Raw genomic sequence first — 12,500 nt, 5'->3', positions numbered from 1 at the left:
TACTACATTACATACACACACTGGCCTGGCCTACCTTTAGAGAGAGAGAGAGTTAAATACTACATTACATACACACACTGGCCTGGCCTACCTTTAGAGAGAGAGAGAGTTAAATACTACATTACATACACACACTGGCCTGGCCTACCTTTAGAGAGAGAGAGAGTTAAATACTACATTACATACACACACTGGCCTGGCCTACCTTTAGAGAGAGAGAGAGTTAAATACTACATTACATACACACACTGGCCTGGCCTACCTTTAGAGAGAGAGAGAGTTAAATACTACATTACATACACACACTGGCCTGGCCTACCTTTAGAGAGAGAGAGAGTTAAATACTACATTACATACACACACTGGCCTGGCCTACCTTTAGAGAGAGAGAGAGAGTTAAATACTACATTACATACACACACTGCCTGGCCTACCTTTAGAGAGAGAGAGAGTTTAAATACTACATTACATACACACACTGGCCTGGCCTACCTTTAGAGAGAGAGAGAGTTAAATACTACATTACATACAACACTGGCCTGGCCTACCTTTAGAGAGAGAGGAGAGTTAAATACTACATTACATACACACACTGGCCTGGCCTACCTTTAGAGAGAGAGAGAGTTAAATACTACATTACATACACACACTGGCCTGGCCTACCTTTAGAGAGAGAGAGAGTTAAATACTACATTACATACACACACTGGCCTGGCCTACCTTTAGAGAGAGAGAGAGTTAAATACTACATTACATACACACACTGGCCTACCTTTAGAGAGAGAGAGAGTTAATACTACATTACATACACACACTGGCCTGGCCTACCTTTAGAGAGAGAGAGAGTTAAATACTACATTACATACACACACTGGCCTGGCCTACCTTTAGAGAGAGAGAGAGTTAAATACTACATTACATACACACACTGGCCTGGCCTACCTTTAGAGAGAGAGAGTTAAATACTACATTACATACACACACTGGCCTGGCCTACCTTTAGAGAGAGAGAGAGTTAAATACTACATTACATACACACACTGGCCTGGCCTACCTTTAGAGAGAGAGAGAGTTAAATACTACATTACATACACACACTGGCCTGGCCTACCTTTAGAGAGAGAGAGAGTTAAATACTACATTACATACACACACTGGCCTGGCCTACCTTTAGAGAGAGAGAGAGAGTTAAATACTACATTACATACACACACTGGCCTGGCCTACCTTTAGAGAGAGAGAGAGTTAAATACTACATTACATACACACACTGGCCTGGCCTACCTTTAGAGAGAGAGAGTTAAATACTACATTACATACACACACTGGCCTGGCCTACCTTTAGAGAGAGAGAGTTAAATACTACATTACATACACACACTGGCCTGGCCTACCTTTAGAGAGAGAGAGAGAAATACTACATTACATACACACACTGGCCTGGCCTACCTTTAGAGAGAGAGAGAGTTAAATACTACATTACATACACACACTGGCCTGGCCTACCTTTAGAGAGAGAGAGAGTTAAATACTACATTACATACACACACTGGCCTGGCCTACCTTTAGAGAGAGAGAGTTAAATACTACATTACATACACACACTGGCCTGGCCTACCTTTAGAGAGAGAGAGAGTTAAATACTACATTACATACACACACTGGCCTGGCCTACCTTTAGAGAGAGAGAGAGTTAAATACTACATTACATACACACACTGGCCTGGCCTACCTTTAGAGAGAGAGAGAGTTAAATACTACATTACATACACACACTGGCCTGGCCTACCTTTAGAGAGAGAGAGAGTTAAATACTACATTACATACACACACTGGCCTGGCCTACCTTTAGAGAGAGAGAGAGTTAAATACTACATTACATACACACACTGGCCTGGCCTACCTTTAGAGAGAGAGAGAGTTAAATACTACATTACATACACACACTGGCCTGGCCTACCTTTAGAGAGAGAGAGAGTTAAATACTACATTACATACACACACTGGCCTGGCCTACCTTTAGAGAGAGAGAGAGAGTTAAATACTACATTACATACACACACTGGCCTGGCCTACCTTTAGAGAGAGAGAGAGTTAAATACTACATTACATACACACACTGGCCTGGCCTACCTTTAGAGAGAGAGAGAGTTAAATACTACATTACATACACACACTGGCCTGGCCTACCTTTAGAGAGAGAGAGAGTTAAATACTACATTACATACACACACTGGCCTGGCCTACCTTTAGAGAGAGAGAGAGTTAAATACTACATTACATACACACACTGGCCTGGCCTACCTTTAGAGAGAGAGAGAGTTAAATACTACATTACATACACACACTGGCCTGGCCTACCTTTAGAGAGAGAGAGAGTTAAATACTACATTACATACACACACTGGCCTGGCCTACCTTTAGAGAGAGAGAGAGAGTTAAATACTACATTACATACACACACTGGCCTGGCCTACCTTTAGAGAGAGAGAGAGTTAAATACTACATTACATACACACACTGGCCTGGCCTACCTTTAGAGAGAGAGAGAGAGTTAAATACTACATTACATACACACACTGGCCTGGCCTACCTTTAGAGAGAGAGAGAGTTAAATACTACATTACATACACACACTGGCCTGGCCTACCTTTAGAGAGAGAGAGAGTTAAATACTACATTACATACACACACTGGCCTGGCCTACCTTTAGAGAGAGAGAGAGTTAAATACTACATTAATACACACACTGGGCCTGGCCTACCTTTTAGAGAGAGAGGAGAGTTAAATACTACATTACATACACACACTGGCCTGGCCTACCTTTAGAGAGAGAGAGAGTTAAATACTACATTACATACACACACTGGCTGGCCTACCTTTAGAGAGAGAGAGTTAAATACTACATTACATACACACACCTGGCCTGGCCTACCTTTAGAGAGAGAGAGAGAGTTAAATACTACATTACATACACACACTGGCCTGGCCTACCTTTAGAGAGAGAGAGAGTTAAATACTACATTACATACACACACTGGCCTGGCCTACCTTTAGAGAGAGAGAGGTAAATACTACATTACATACACACACTGGCCTGACCTACCTTTAGAGAGAGAGAGAGTTAAATACTACATTACATACACACACTGGCCTGGCCTACCTTTAGAGAGAGAGAGAGTTAAATACTACATTACATACACACACTGGCCCTGGCCTACCTTTAGAGAGAGAGAGAGTTAAATACTACATTACATACACACACTGGCCTGGCCTACCTTTAGAGAGAGAGAGAGTTAAATACTACATTACATACACACACTGGCCTGGCCTACCTTAGAGAGAGAGAGAGTTAAATACTACATTACATACACACACTGGCCTGGCCTACCTTTAGAGAGAGAGAGTTAAATACTACATTACATACACACACTGGCCTGGCCTACCTTTAGAGAGAGAGAGTTAAATACTACATTACATACACACACTGGCCTGGCCTACCTTTAGAGAGAGAGAGTTAAATACTACATTACATACACACACTGGCCTGGCCTACCTTTAGAGAGAGAGAGGGTTAAATACTACATTACATACACACACTGGCCTGGCCTACCTTTAGAGAGAGAGAGTTAAATACTACATTACATACACACACTGGCCTGGCCTACCTTTAGAGAGAGAGAGAGTTAAATACTACATTACATACACACACTGGCCTGGCCTACCTTTAGAGAGAGAGAGAGTTAAATACTACATTACATACACACACTGGCCTGGCGCTACCTTTAGAGGAGAGAGAGAGTTAAATACTACATTACATACACACACTGGCCTGGCCTACCTTTAGAGAGAGAGAGGAGTTAAATACTACATTACATACACACACTGGCCTGGCCTACCTTTAGAGAGAGAGAGAGTTAAATACTACATTACATACACACACTGGCCTGGCCTACCTTTAGAGAGAGAGAGAGTTAAATACTACATTACATACACACACTGGCCTGGCCTACCTTTAGAGAGAGAGAGAGTTAAATACTACATTACATACACACACTGGCCTGGCCTACCTTTAGAGAGAGAGAGAGTTAAATACTACATTACTACACACACTGGCCTGGCTACCTTTAGAGAGAGAGAGAGTTAAATACTACATTACATACACACACTGGCCTGGCCTACCTTTAGAGAGAGAGAGGAGTTAAATACTACATTACATACACACACTGGCCTGGCCTACCTTTAGAGAGAGAGAGAGTTAAATACTACATTACATACACACACTGGCCTGGCCTACCTTTAGAGAGAGAGAGAGTTAAATACTACATTACATACACACACTGGCCTGGCCTACCTTTAGAGAGAGAGAGAGTGTTAAATACTACATTACATACACACACTGGCCTGGCCTACCTTTAGAGAGAGAGAGTTAAATACTACATTACATACACACACTGGCCTGGCCTACCTTTAGAGAGAGAGAGAGAGTTAAATACTACATTACATACACACACTAGGCCTGGCCTACCTTTAGAGAGAGAGAGAGTTAAATACTACATTACATACACACACTGGCCTGGCCTACCTTTAGAGAGAGAGAGAGTTAAATACTACATTACATACACACACTGGCCTGGCCTACCTTTAGAGAGAGAGAGAGTTAAATACTACATTACATACACACACTGGCCTGGCCTACCTTTAGAGAGAGAGAGAGTTAAATACTACATTACATACACACACTGGCCCTGGCCTACCTTTAGAGAGAGAGAGAGTTAAATACTACTTACATACACACACTGGCCTGGCCTACCTTTAGAGAGAGAGAGTTAAATACTACATTACATACACACACTGGCCTGGCCTACCTTTAGAGAGAGAGAGAGAGTTAAATACTACATTACATACACCTCCTCTCTCTCTCTGCATGTGTCTCTGCAGGGTAGAAAGGGCATCATCAGAGCTAAATGGATTTAACTGGCAGTATTGGACACCCCCTCTCCTCTACCCTCCTCACATTTTCCTAGTCCCTCTTCTCCCCTGCCGCTCCTAAACAGACAGTATTAGGGCTGAATTACCTGGAATCTCTGTAATTGACAGATTGCTATGGTAACCAGATACACAGACACTATTAGAGACAAACCTGGCCAGAGAGAGAGAGAGAGAGAGAGGAGCAGGAGAAAAGGGGCAGTGGGAGAGAGAGAGAGATAGTTGGGGGGCAGGAGAAGAGGGGCAGAGCGAGAGGGGGGGATGAGGAGAGAGGAGGACAGTATTATTGGCAGTAAACAAAGACTGAATGACCAAACAGCAAATATTGTTTTCATTTCTACAATGACCTTCTCAAACTCATGCGGTGTCCCGACACCTGTCTGTCTGTCTGTCTGTCTGTCTGTCCTCTCCTCCCTCTCTGTAAGATGCAGTGAAAGAACTACACCCCCTCTCTCTTCTTATCCTCATGTTTCCACACCTGTCTCTCACTGATTTTATTTTTGTCCATTTGAAGCTCGCAGCGTGTAGCCACCCTTCCTCCTACATAGAGAGAGAGAGAGAGAGAGAGAGAGAGAGAGAGAGAGAGAGAGAGAGAGAGAGAGAGAGAGAGAGAGAGAGAGAGAGAGAGAGAGAGAGAGAGAGAGAATCTGCATTTTGTATCCCATCATACGTGGTGCTGGTGTTTTGTTAGGCTTTTCATGGGGGTGTACCTGCTATGTAATGTTCTCAGAGTGTGTGTTGTGTACCTGCTATGTAATGTCATCAGAGTGTGTTGTGTCTGTGTATGTCTCAGAGTGTGTGTGTCTATGTATGTCATCAGAGTGTGTTTGTGTACCTGCTATGTAATGTTCTCAGAGTGTGTGTTGTGTACCTGCTATGTAATGTCATCAGAGTGTGTGTTGTGTACCTGCTATGTAATGTTCTCAGAGTGTGTGTTGTGTACCTGCTATGTAATGTTCTCAGAGTGTGTGTTGTGTACCGCTATGTAATGTTCTCAGAGTGTGTGTTGTGTACCTGCTATGTAATGTTCTCAGAGTGTGTGTTGTGTACCTGCTATGTAATGTCATCAGAGTGTGTGTTGTGTACCTGCTATGTAATGTCATCAGAGTGTGTGTTGTGTACCTGCTATGTAATGTTCTCAGTGTGTGTTGTGTACTGCTATGTAATGTCATCAGGTGTGTGTTGTGTACCTGCTATGTAATGTTTCTCAGAGTGTGTGTTGTGTACCTGCTATGTAATGTCATCAGAGTGTGTGTTGTGTACCTGCTATGTAATGTCATCAGAGTGTGTGTTGTGTACCTGCTATGTAATGTCATCAGAGTGTGTGTTGTGTACCTGCTATGTAATGTTCTCAGAGTGTGTGTTGTGTACCTGCTATGTAATGTCATCAGAGTGTGTGTTGTGTACCTGCTATGTAATGTCATCAGAGTGTGTGTTGTGTACCTGCTATGTAATGTTCTCAGAGTGTGTGTTGTGTACCTGCTATGTAATGTTCTCAGAGTGTGTGTTGTGTACCTGCTATGTAATGTCATCAGAGTGTGTGTTGTGTACCTGCTATGTAATGTTCTCAGAGTGTGTGTTGTGTACCTGCTATGTAATGTCATCAGAGTGTGTGTTGTGTACCTGCTATGTAATGTCATCAGAGTGTGTGTTGTGTACCTGCTATGTAATGTCATCAGAGTGTGTGTTGTGTACCTGCTATGTCATGTTCTCAGAGTGTGTGTTGTGTACCTGCATGTATGTTCTCAGAGTGTGTGTTGTGTACCTGCTATGTAATGTCATCAGAGTGTGTGTTGTGTACCTGCTATGTAATGTTCTCAGAGTGTGTTGTGTACCTGCTATGTAATGTCTCAAGTGTGTGTTGTGTACCTGCTATGTAATTTTCTCAGAGTGTGTGTTGTGTACCTGCTATGTAATGTTCTCAGAGTGTGTGTTGTGTACCTGCTATGTAATGTTTCAGAGTGTGTGTTGTGTACCTGCTATGTAATGTTCTCAGAGTGGTGTGTGTACCTGCTATGTAATGTCATCAGAGTGTGTGTTGTGTACCTGCTATGTAATGTTCTCAGAGTGTGTGTTGTGTACCTGCTATGTAATGTCACAGAGTGTGTGTTGTGTACCTGCTGTAATGTTCTCAGAGTGTGTGTTGTGTACCTGCTATGTAATGTCATCAGAGTGTGTGTTGTGTACCTGCTATGTAATGTCATCAGAGTGTGTGTTGTGTACCTGCTATGTAATGTTCTCAGAGTGTTGTTGTGTACCTGCTATGTAATGTCTCAGAGTGTGTGTTGTGTACCTGCTATGTAATGTTCTCAGAGTGTGTGTTGTGTACCTGCTATGTAATGTTCTCAGAGTGTGTGTTGTGTACCTGCTATGTAATGTTCTCAGAGTGTGTGTTGTGTACCTGCTATGTAATGTTCTCAGAGTGTGTGTTGTGTACCTGCTATGTAATGTTCTCAGAGTGTGTGTTGTGTACCTGCTATGTAATGTCTCAAGTGTGTGTTGTACCTCTATGTATGTTCTCAGAGTGTGTTGTGTGTACCTGCTATGTAATGTTCATCAGAGTGTTGTTGTGTACCTGCTATGTAATGTTCTCAGAGTGTGTGTTTGTGTACCTGCTATGTAATGTCTCAGAGTGTGTGTTGTGTACCTGCTATGTAATGTTCTCAGAGTGTGTGTTTGTGTACCTGCTATGTAATGTTTCTCAGAGTGTGTGTTGTGTACCTGCTATGTAATGTTCTCAGAGTGTGTGTTGTGTACCTGCTATGTAATGTTCTCAGAGTGTGTGTGTGTGTACCTGCTATGTAATGTTCTCAAGTGTGTGTTGTGTACCTGCTATGTAATGTCATCAGAGTGTGTGTTGTGGTACTGCATGTAATGTCTCAGAGTGTGTGTTGTGTACCTGCTATGTAATGTTCTCAGAGTGTGTGTTGTGTACCTGCTATGTAATGTTCTCAGAGTGTGTGTTGTGTACCTGCTATGTAATGTCATCAGAGTGTGTGTTGGTGTACCTGCTATGTAATGTTCTCAGAGTGTGTGTTGTGTACCTGCTATGTAATGTCTCAGAGTGTGTGTTGTGTACCGCTATGTAATGTCATCAGAGTTGTGTGTTGTGTACCTGCTATGTAATGTCATCAGAGTGTGTGTTGTGTACCTGCTATGTAATGTCATCAGAGTGTGTGTTGTGTACCTGCTATGTAATGTTCTCAGAGTGTGTGTTGTGCACTGCTATGTAATGTTCTCAGAGTGTGTGTTGTGTACCTGCTATTAATGTTCTCAGAGTGTGTGTTGTGTACCTGCTATGTAATGTTCTCAGAGTGTGTGTTGTGTACCTGCTATGTAATGTCATCAGAGTGTGTGTTGTGTACCTGCTATGTAATGTTCTCAGAGTGTGTGTTGTGTACCTGCTATGTAATGTTCTCAGAGTGTGTGTTGTGTACCTGCTATGTAATGTTCTCAGAGTGTGTGTTGTGTACCTGCTATGTAATGTCATCAGAGTGTGTGTTGTGTATTTCAGGCTAAGTGGTGTGTTAATTGTTAGGCGCTGGTTGTGCCAAACCGCCTTGTCAAAACAACCCTGGGTCATAACTCATCATTTACACACACACACACACACACACACACACACACACATACACACACACACACACACACACACACACACACACACACACACACACACACACACACACATGGTCTGCCAGCACTGATGATTATGGAAATGTCCTGAGAGTATAAACAGAATGTTTCGTTGGGCAGAGACTTGTCCTGTTCACCGGATTAACTGGTCCTACTGCATTTATGCAATAAAGAGAACATAACAACAGTTGATATACCCTAAAAGAAGTGTGTGTGTGTGTGTGCGTGCGTGCGTGCGTGCGTGCGTGCGTGCGTGCGTGCGTGCGTGCGTGCGTGCGTGCGTGCGTGCGTGCGTGCTGTGCACATCACTCCCCTACCATAAAGGCCCCTACCATATGTCTCTGTCACTCTCAGACACTTCTATATCCTCTAGCCTAGCGAAGCTCTCCCTCCCTCCCTCCCTCCCTCCCTCCCTCCCTCCCTCCCTCCCTCCCTCCTCCCTCCCTCCCTCCTCCCTCCCTCCCTCCCTCCCTACCCATCTACCTCTTTCCACTGCCTTCTCTCTTATGAGAGTGTGCTTTCATCATTTTATTGGACTCCTTATTGTTCTCTCTTTTCCTCTCTCTTCCTCTCTCTCGCTATCTCTCTATCTCTCCATCTCTCTCTCTATCTCTCCATCTCTCTCTCTCTCTCTATCTCTCCATCTCTCTCTCTCTCCCTCTCTCTCTCTCTTCCTCTCTCTATCTCTCTTCCTCTCTCTCTATCTCTCCCTTTCTTTCTCTCTCTCTCCTTTTCTTTTTCTCTCTTTCTCTCTTTCACTCTATTCCTTTCTCGTTCTCTCTCTTCTTCTCTCGTTCTCTCTCTTCCTCTCTCTTCCTCTCGCTCTCTCCTAACCTCTCAACCTTGTCTTTCTGTCCAGGTTTGTGTGTATCTACAGAGGTCCCAGTCATACTTACAAGGTGCAGCGCCTGACAGAGTCCACTAGTTACCGGTTCAGGATCCAGGCATGTAGTGACGCAGGGGAGGGACCCTTCTCAGACACGCATACCTTCTCTACCACCAAGACTGTACCCTCCGCACTCAAAGGTAAGGGTGTGTGTCTGTCTGACGGTGCGTGGGTTTCCGTCACAGGAGGCTGTTGACGGGAGGACGGCTCATAATAATGGCTGGAATGGAGTGAGTGGAATGATACAGTTGAAGTGGGAAGTTTACATACACTTAGGTTGGAGTCATTAAAACTCGTTTTTCAACCACTCCACAAATTTCTTGTTAACAAACTATAGTTTTGGCAAGTTGGTTAGGACATCTACTTTGTGCATGACACAAGTAATTCTTCCAACAATTGTTTACAGACAAATTATTTCACTTATTATTCACTGTATCACAATTCCAGTGGGTCAGAAGTTTACATACACTAGGTTGACTGTGCCTTTAAACAGCTTGGAAAATTCCAGAAAATGATGTCATTGCTTTAAACGCTTCTGATAGGCTAATTGACATCATTTGAGTCAATTTAAGGTGTACCTGTGGATGTATTTCAAGGCCTACCTTCAAACTCAGTGCCTCTTTGCTTGACATCATGGGAAAATCAAAATAAATCAGCCAAGACCTCAGGGTAAAAAATGGTGGACCTCCACAAGTCTGGTTCATTCTTGGGAGCAATTTCCAAACGCCTGAAGGTACCATGTTCATCTGTACAAACAATAGTACGCAAGTATGAACACCATGGGACCACGCAACCGTCATACCGCTCAGGAAGGAGACGCGTTCTGTCTCCTAGAGATGAACGCGAAAAGTGCAAATCAATCCCAGAACAACAGCAAAGGACATTGTGAAGATGCTGGAGGAAACAGGTACAAAAGTATCTATATTCACAGTAAAATGAGTCCTATATCGACATATCCTGAAAGGCCGCTCAGCAAGGAAGAAGCCACTGCCCCAAAACCGCCATAAAAAAGCCAGACTACAGTTTGCAACTGCACATGGGGACAAAGATCGTACTTTTTGGAGAAATGTCCTCTGGTCTGATGAAACAAAAATAGAACTGTTTGGCCATAAAGACCATCGTTATGTTTGGAGGAAAAAGGCGGAGGCTTGCAAGCCGAAGAACACCATCCTAACCGTGAAGCACGGGGGTGGCAGCATCATGTTGTGGGGGTGCTATGCTGCAGGAGGGACTGGTGCACTTCACAAAATAAATGGCATCATGAGGGAGGAAAATTATGTGGATATATTGAAGCAACATCTCAAGACATCAGTCAGGAAGTTAAAGCTTGGTCGCAATGGTCTTCCAAATGGACAATGACCCCAAGCATACTTCCAAAGTTGTGGCAAAATGGCTTAAGGACAACAAAGTCAAGGTATTGGAGTGGCCATCACAAAGCCCTGACCCCAATCCCATAGAAAAATTGTGGGCAGAACTGAAAAAGCGTGTGCAAGCAAGGAGGCCTACAAACCTGACTCAGTTACACCAGCTCTGTCAGGAGGAATGGGCCAGAATTCACCCAACTTCTTGTGGGAAGCTTGTGAAAGGCTACCTGAAACGTTTGGCCCAAGTTAAACAATTTAAAGGCAATGCTACCGAATACTATTTGAGTGTATTTAAACTTCTGACCCACTGGGAATGTGATGAAAGAAATAAAAGCTGAAATAAATTAATCACTCTACTATTATTTTGACATTTCACATTCTTAAAATAAAGTGGTCATCCTAACTGACCTAAGACAGGGAATCTTTACTAGGATTAAATGTCAGGAATTGTGAAAAACTGAGTTTAAATGTATTTGGCGAAGGTGTATGTAAACTTCTTACTTCAACTGTATATCAACCACATGGGAACCATGTGTTGGACGTGTTTGATACCATTCCATTTATTCCACTACCATGAGTCATCCTCCCAAATCAAGGTGCCTTCAGTCGCCTGTGGTTTCCGTGTGTTTATTGTTTGTGACAATGTGTCCTGTTTGAAGAATCTAACATCTAAAATATATTTTGATTTGTTTAACACTTTGCCTACAGCTCCCAGAGTGCACCAGCTGGAAGGGAATGTGTGTGAGGTCACCTGGGAGGCCATTCCACCAATGAGAGGCGACCGTGTCAACTACATCCTGCAGGTGCTGGTTGGACGAGAGTCAGAGTACAAACAGGTAACACACACACACACTCAGTTCATGTGAGGATGGCTCTATATTTTACTATGATCACTCTCATCTCCCAGCTCACCTTATGAAGAATGTTTGGACTTTTAATTGAATCTCTCTGTAAGGGGAGGAGAAATAGATTTTTTTTTTTTTTTTGAAAAAATGTATCCCCTTTTCTCCCCCAATTTTCGTGGTATCCAATCGCTAGTAATTTACTATCTTGTCTCATCGCTACAACTCCCGTACGGGCTCGGGAGAGACGAAGGTCGAAAGCCATGCGTCCTCCGAAGCACAACCCAACCAAGCCGCACTGCTTCTTAACACAGCGCGCCTCCAACCCGGAAGCCAGCCGCACCAATGTGTTCGGAGGAAACACCGTGCACCCGCCCCCCTCGGTTAGCGCGCACTGCGCCCGCCCGCACAGGAGTCGCTGGAGCGCGATGAACAAGGATATCCCTACCGGCCAAACCCTCCCTAACCCGGACGACGCGCTAAGCCAATTGTGCGTCGCCCCACGGACCTCCCGGTCGCGGCCGGCTGCGACAGAGCCTGGGCGCGAACCCAGAGACTCTGGTGGCGCAGCTAGCACTGCGATGCAGTGCTCTAGACCACTGCGCCACCCGGGAGGAGAAATAGATTTTGACTGCCGTTAAAATGTATTTAGTACAGCCTGTACTCTCGCGCGCGCGCACACACACACACACACACACACACACACACACACACACACACACACACACACACACACACAGACACACACATTCTGAGCAGCAACCTGTTTGGTCTGAATCAATT

General features: G+C 43.9%; 1 long non-coding RNA gene across 1 annotated transcript in view; it reads left to right on the top strand.

Annotated features, from left to right (window-relative positions):
- The first annotated feature begins 9,448 nt into the window (after positions 1-9,448).
- The window catches only part of LOC120033692, an 11,086-nt gene continuing 8,034 nt past the window's right edge, over positions 9,449-12,500 (top strand). The window contains exons 1-2 of the long non-coding RNA XR_005473983.1: positions 9,449-9,651; positions 11,584-11,711. This is a non-coding gene — a long non-coding RNA (uncharacterized LOC120033692). The remainder of the gene's footprint in view (positions 9,652-11,583; positions 11,712-12,500) is intronic.

This window comes from Salvelinus namaycush, chromosome 40 (assembly GCF_016432855.1).
Source record: "Salvelinus namaycush isolate Seneca chromosome 40, SaNama_1.0, whole genome shotgun sequence".
NCBI classification, from domain to species: Eukaryota; Metazoa; Chordata; class Actinopteri; order Salmoniformes; family Salmonidae; genus Salvelinus; species Salvelinus namaycush.
This window is presented reverse-complemented; position numbering and strand designations above follow the sequence as displayed.